This window comes from Miscanthus floridulus, chromosome 19, assembly GCF_019320115.1.
Source record: "Miscanthus floridulus cultivar M001 chromosome 19, ASM1932011v1, whole genome shotgun sequence".
Taxonomy (NCBI): Eukaryota; Viridiplantae; Streptophyta; class Magnoliopsida; order Poales; family Poaceae; genus Miscanthus; species Miscanthus floridulus.
Genome location: NC_089598.1, coordinates 112093435 through 112101399, shown reverse-complemented (window position 1 = coordinate 112101399; position 7965 = coordinate 112093435).

Genomic DNA, 7965 nt, shown 5'->3' with positions numbered 1-7965 from the left:
CTTGTCAACTAGTTTGCTATAATGTAAAGAGAGTGATCAAGATAGTTATACCGCCATGTAGAGGAGTGAACCAATCAATCACAAGGATGAATAACAATGAAGACCAATCACCTCGGAATCAAAGGATGAACACAATGATTTTTACCGAGGTTCACTTGCTTGCCGGCAAGCTACTCCTCGTTGTGGCGATTCACTCACTTGGAGGTTCACGCGCTAATTGGCTTCACACGCCAAACCCTCAATAGGGTGCCACACAACCAACATAAGATGAGGATCACACAAGCCATGAGCAATTCACTAGAGTACCTTTTGGCGCTCCGCTGGGGAAAGGTCAAGAACCCCTCACAATCACCACGATCAGAGCCAGAGACAATCACCACCCTCTGCTCAACGATCCTCGCTGCTCCAAGCCATCTAGGTGGCGGCAACCACCAAGAGTAACAAGCGAAATCCGCAGTGAAACATGAACACCAAGTGCATCTAGATGCAAACACTCAAGCAATGCACTTGGATCACTCCCAATCTCACTATGATGATGAATCAATGATGGAGATGAGTGGGAGGGCTTTAGCTAAGCTCACAAGGTTGCTATGTCAATGGAAATGGCCAAAGATGTGAGCTATAGCCGGCCATGGGGTTTAAATAGAAGCCCCCACGAAATATAGCCGTTATACCCCTTCACTGGGCATAACGCGGACTGACCGGACGCTCCGGTCAGTTGACCGGACGCTGAGCCCCTAGCGTCCGGTCGCTCGTAGTCAGCCACATGTCTAACTCCAACGGTCATCTGCCTTGACCAATCAGTTGCTCCGGTTAGTTGACCGGACGCTGGACCCTCAGCGTCCGGTCGTTTCCAGTAAGGGTCCAAAACCGATGTTTATCGATCGGACGCGTCCGGTCAAGCTTGACCGGACATAGCCTAGCGTCCGGTGCATAACCCTAAGCACTGTGTAGACCGACCACTTGACCGGACGTAGCCCTTTAGTGTCCGGTCACCGAGCGACCCAGCGTCCGGTCAATAGACTGACGCCAGCATCTCACTGTTACACATGACCAGATGCGCCGGTCCCTTAGAGGTCCAGCGTCCGGTCACTGTATAACCAGCGACACTAACTCGTTTTTACTTCTAACTTCTACCCTTGCTCAAATGTGCTAACCACCAAGTGTATCACCTTGTGCACATGTGTTAGCATATTTTCACAAATATTTTCAAGGGTGTTAGCACTCCACTAAATCCTAAATGCATATGCAATGAGTTAGAGCATCTAGTGGCACTTTGATAACCGCATTTCGATACGAGTTTCACCCCTCTTGATAGTACGGCTATCAAACCTAAATGTGATCACACACTCTCTAAGTGTCTTGATCACCAAAACAAAATAGCTCCTATGGTTTATACCTTTGCCTTGAGTTTTTTGTTTTTCTCTTTCTTCTTTCCAAGTCGAAGCACTTGATCATCACCATGGCGTCACCACATCATGTTATGATCTTCATTTGCTTGACCACTTGGAGTGCGCTACCTATATCATGATCACTTGATAAACTAGGTTAGCACTTAGGGTTTCATCAATTCACCAAAACCAACTAGAGCTTTCAATCTCCCCCTTTTTGGTAATTGATGACAACCCTTACACAAAGATATGAATTGAAATTCAATTGAATCCATATTGCTTGCCCAAGCATATTTACCATTTGTAAAAGGATATGGACAAGTTTCATGAACCCCAAATGGTAGCAATTGCTCCCCCTACATATATGCTAAGAGTTTGGATTGTAGCTTGCACATATGCTTATATAGGAAATATAGGAGTCAATGTCTACCAAATGATGCTAAGGTATAAACGATGGACCTTTGAAGCGTGATACCAATCGGAGTGCACCATTATACCATCCTTAGCACCATGGTTAGCTTTATATCACTTGGAAACATACTTTGAAAAGATACCACTTGTAAAAACTTACTTGGAAAAGAAAGTTATATAGTGATTTCATCTCATCATTTAATCTTACAACTATCATACACCACACAAGCATGGATATTGAAATTTAAAACTTGTGCCATGCAAGCAAAACATATGAGATGCACATTCAAATGCACCATACAAGTTCATGAGCTTGCTCCCCCTACTTGTGTGCTCAAAAATTTTTAATTTATCCCTTTCCTTTTTCACTTCTCTCCCCCTATGTCATATATCAAGTATATCTTTATGTTTCTCCCCTTTTTCACTATTTTTACTACTATCTTTGTTTCTCTCCCCCTTTGTCATCAATGACCACAAAGATTCTAAATGTAGATAATATTACTTGTAGGGTCGAGATTATCAATGTCAATCAATGGGGTGAGGATCATTTTCCCAAATTTGGTCCAATCTAGATTATTTGCCCAAGATATTTAACTCAGTTTGATCCAAGGACAAGCTTCTTCACACCTCCTAATAAGGGTTATCTTGTACCATGTTGAGTTAAACACTTAGAGCTTATTTTCTAGATTAAACACTAGGTTTACAAGCCCATAAACATGTCATATGCTATCACTAGATCAAGTCAAGCATAGAAGCAATAGTGATACCATATAAACATCAAATTCATTTGATTTTCATGAATGAGCCTAATGAAATAGAACCACTTGAAAGGTCCAAATAAAATTGAAAATGTGACTAGATACACTAATCATGTCCTTAGCATAGATGTATGTCATGCCAATCAACTTTTACCTTGGATTGCTTGAAGGAGAGACATGTCATATAAGTCGGGGGTGCATCAACACATATTTGAGAAATCCAATATGTTCAACTCATTCTTTAGCTTGCAAAACCTTTTCTCATCCAATGGCTTGGTGAATATGTCGGCAAGTTGATCTTCGGTGCCTACATTCCCAATGCAAATATCCCCTTTTTGTTGGTGATCTCTTATGAAATGATGGCGGACATCAATGTGCTTTGTTCTTGCATGTTGAACTGGATTGTTGGTTAGCTTGATTGCACTCTAATTGTCACATAGCAATGGCACTTTCTTGAACTTGATTCCAAAGTCACTCAAAGTGGCCTTCATCCAAAGTATTTGTGCACAACAACTACCGGTGGATATGTATTCGGCTTCGGCGGTTGATAATGCAACACTATTTTGTTTCTTTGATGACCATGAAATAAGTGATCTTCCCAACAATTGACATGTGCCCGAGGTGCTCTTCCTTTCAACCTTACATCCCGCATAATCCGAGTCGGAGTAACCAACTAGCTCAAACTTTGCTCCTTTGGGATACCATAAACCAACATTTGGTGTATGCTTCAAGTACCTTAATATCCTCTTTGTAGCCTTCAAATGACTTTCTCTTGGTGAGGCTTGAAATTTTGCACACATGCATACACTAAACATGGCATCCGGCCTTGATGCGGTCACATAGAGTAGGCTTCCAATCATAGACCGATACAACTTTTGATCTACCATATCTCCACTTGCATCACTATCCAAGTTGCCATTTGTTCCCATTGGTGTGCTAATGACTTTGCTATCAATCATGCCAAACTTCTTGATCATGTCCTTGATATACTTGCCTTGACTCACAAATGTACCATTCTTTAATTGCTTGATTTGAAGACCAAGGAAGTAACTCAATTCTCCAATCATGGACATCTCAAACTCATTAGCCATCATCTTTCCAAATTCATCACAAAAGTCTTGATTGGTTGATCCAAATATGATGTTATCAACATATATTTGCAATACAAATAGATCTTTTTCAATCTTCTTGATGAAAAGAGTGGTGTCAACCTTGCCCATTGTGAACCCCTTAGAGAGTAGGAAATCCCTCAATCTCTCATACCATGCTCTAGGTGCTTGCTTCAAGCTATACAATGCTTTCTTCAACTTGTACACATGGTTGGGCTTCTTGTCATCTTCAAAACTGGGAGGTTGCTCAATATACACAAGCTCATTGATGTACCCATTTAGAAATGCACTTTTCACATCCATTTGGTACAACTTGATGTTGTGGGCACAAGCATAGGCTAGCAAGATTCTAATTAATTCCAATCTAGCAACCGGGGCATATGTTTCTCCAAAGTCAAGACCTTCAACTTGTGTATATCCTTGTGCTACCAATCTTGCTTTGTTCCTTACTACTATCCCATCTTGATCTTGCTTGTTTCTAAAGACCCATTTGGTTCCAATCACATTGTGTCCCTTTGGTCTTTCTACCAACTCCCATACTTGATTTCTTGTGAAGTTGTTAAGCTCTTCATGCATAGCATTGACCCAATCAACATCCTTCAAAGCTTCATCTATCTTCTTTGGTTCAATGGATGACACAAATGAGAAGTGTTCACAAAATGATGCCAATCTTGATCTTGTTTGCACACCTCTTGAAATATCACCAATGATTGTATCCAAAGGATGATCTCTTGCAGTACTTGTTGGTTGGAGCAATGGAACTTGATTGCTTGCACTTGCTAGATCATTTGGTTGAGATGATGTACTAGCCACTTGATCTTGATCAATATCATGAGAGTCACTTGCACTAACTTGATTTGTATCATCTTGCATATTTGAGTTAGAGAGCACTTGCACTTGATCATCTTCAACATCATTCACTTGCCTAGGCCTCAATTCACCAATATCCATGTTCTTTATGGCATTTGAAAGTTGAATGCCTCTAGCATCTTCCAAGTTCTCATTCTCTACTTGTGAACCATTGGTTTCATCAAATTCAACATCATGGACTTCCTCAAGAGTACCACTATCCAAATTCCAAACTCTATATGCTTTGCTTATAGTGGAATAGCCAAGTAGGAATCCTTCATTACATTTCTTGTCAAACTTGCCCAATCTAGTGCCTTTCTTCAAGATATAGCATTTGCAACCAAAGACTTGAAAGTATGCAATGTTGGGCTTTCTACCATTCAAGAGCTCATATGGTGTCTTCTCTTTCAATCGGTGACAATAGAGGCGGTTGCTACAATAGCAAGCCACGTTGATAGCTTCATCCCAAAAAGATTGACTCACATTGTACTCACTAAGCATAGACCTTGCCATATCAATGAGTGTTCTATTCTTCCTCTCAACAAGGCCATTTGATTGTGGAGTGTACTTGGCCGAGAATTGATGCCTAATTCCAAATTCATCACATAACTCATCAATTCTAGTGTTCTTGAACTCACTATCATTGTCACTTCTAACTCTCTTGATGGTTGTTTCAAACTCATTGTGAATGCCCTTGACAAATGTTTTAAATGTTACAAACACATCACTTTTATCCACTAGAAAGAATATCCATGTGTATCTAGTGTAGTCATCCACTATCACAAATCCATATTTGTTTCCACCGATACTAGTGTATTGTGTTGGCCCAAACAAATCCATGTGCAATAACTCAAATGCTTTACTAGTGCTCATCATGCTTTTCTTAGGATGGGTGTTTCCAACTTGTTTGCCGGCTTGACAAGAGCTACAAAGCTTATCCTTTTCAAACACAACATCTTTCAAGCCTTTAACTAAGTCATGCTTAATCAATCTATTCAATTGTTTCATTCCAACATGACCAAGCCTTCTATGCCATAACCAACCCATGCTAGACTTTGTGAACAAGCATGTAGACAATCTAGCTTCACTAGCATTGAAATCAACCAAGTATAGATTCTCATATCTAAAGCCTTTGAAGATCAAATTAGAGCCATCTATACTTATGATTTCTACATCATCTACTCCAAATATGCATTTGAATCCAAGATCACACAAGTGAGCCATGGATAGCAAATTGAAGTTCAAGCTCTCTACTAGCAACACATTGGATATGCTTAAGTCATTGGATATTGCAATCTTACCAAGCCCTTTGACCTTGCCTTTGCCATTATCACCAAATGTGATACTATCATAGCCATCATTACCATTGGTGTTGATTGAGTTGAATATTCTTGCATCACCGGTCATGTGTTGAGTGCACCCACTATCAAGAACCCAATGCCTTCCTCCGGCTTTGTAATTGACCTACAAAAAAATCAATTCTTTTTAGGTACCCAAACTTGCTTGGGTCCTTGAAGGTTAGTCACTAGGCTCTTTGGTACCCAAATGGCTTTCTTCTTTGAGCCTATCCATGGTTTACCAATGAACTTAGCCTTTACACCATTTGTACCCTTAGCAAGCATATAGCATGAATCAAGCTTAATGAAGGATACATTAGCATTTTTACTCTTGTTTTTGCATTCTTGCTCTTTATGACCAACTTGCTTGGAACTAGTGCAAAACCGACCATTGTTCTCCACAAAACTAGTCTTGTGAGGAGCAAAGGTCGCTTTGCCTTTCTAGGGGTATATCCCAATCTCTCTTTGTAGAGAGAAGCTCTTTGGCTACCCAAGCACATAAGCAAGCGGTCCTCACCACCATAAGCCTTAGCTAAGGTGTGAGTGAGCTTAGTGACCTCCTTCTTGAGGTTCTCATTCTCAACCTCTAGTGAGGTGTCACAAGTGAGACCATCACTACTAGATGAGGTAGAAGTGGAAGTGCTACTAAGAAGGGTTAGTAGAAGCAACAATGATAGGCATAGATAGTGATTCATCAATTATATCACAAGTTAAACCTACATTGCAAGTCTCAACATGCTTCCTTTTATTTTGCTCATCAAGCAAAGTGGAATGAGCCTTTTCAAGCTTTTTGTGAGCTTTGCCAAGCTTCTCATTGGCTTCCTCTAGCCTCTGATGAGATGCATTGAGCTCATCAAAGGCTTGCTTAAGGGCTTTTAGTTCCTTACGCAAGCTTTTGCATTCCCTTCTCTTGATATCAAAGTGTTCTCTAGCATCTTCTAGCATGTCAATTAATTCATCCTTAGTAGGTTCATCATCATCACTATCACTATCATTTTCATTTTCATGTTCATTATCATCACCATGTTCTTCATCACTTTCATCACCACAAGATAGTACCTTAGTGGCCTTAGCCATGAAGCATGATGAAGATTCGAAGAGAGAAGGCTTCTCATTGATGGCAATGCTTGCAAGAACCTTCTTCTTGGTGGTCTTGTGATCATCACTATCATCGTCATCATCACTTGAGGAAGCATCACTATCCCAAGTGACTACATATGAACCACCCTTCTTCTTCTTGAAGGCCATCTTGTCCTTCTTCTCTTTCTTTTCCTTCTTGTCCTTCTTCTTGTTCTTCTTGTTGTCATCATCATTGTCACTATTGTATGGGCATTGAGCAACAAGATGATCTTTGCTTCCACACTTGAAGTACCTTCTTGACTCTTCTTTGTTCTTGGATGAAGACTTCTTTCTTCTAGCACGATAGCCCTTCTTCACCATGAACTTACCAAATCTCTTGACAAATAGAGCCATCTTCTCATCATCATCATCATCCCAAGATTCATCCTCTTCACTTGAAGTTTCTTGCTTTGCTTTGCCCTTGGATGATGTGGCTTTGAATGCCATGCTTTTCTTCTTCTCATCCTTCTTCTCCTTCTTTTCTTCCTTCTCATCATCATCTCTATAAGTATCATCGGTCATTATATCTCCCAACACTTGGTTTGGTGTTATGGTGTCCAAACCACTCCTCACTAGAATAGTGACCAATGTACCAAATCTTGAGGGTAAGCATCTCAAGAACTTGTGGGCTGTGATAGAACCACCCAATTTATACAAGATCAAGTACGGCTGTCCCCGCTTAACACGTTGACACGCGCATACTCTCACTTATATAAACTCGGTAGTCCGCCGAGTGTCACGTAGGACCTCGGTAAATCAACATCACAACTAAGATCGCGTGATTAAGCAAATACACATCACATACGTAGAGTTGCAGCGGAAATAATATTACAAATGGTTTCACAAATAATAGTATAAGTTTGGCTTTCAAAACCGATTAGTGAAAACAACATTTGCTTTCAAAGGATTACATTAATATAAGTTCCAGATACATTGCTAACATAAGTGACATCCTCAGACAAAAGCATGTAGATGAGAAGTAAATATAGAA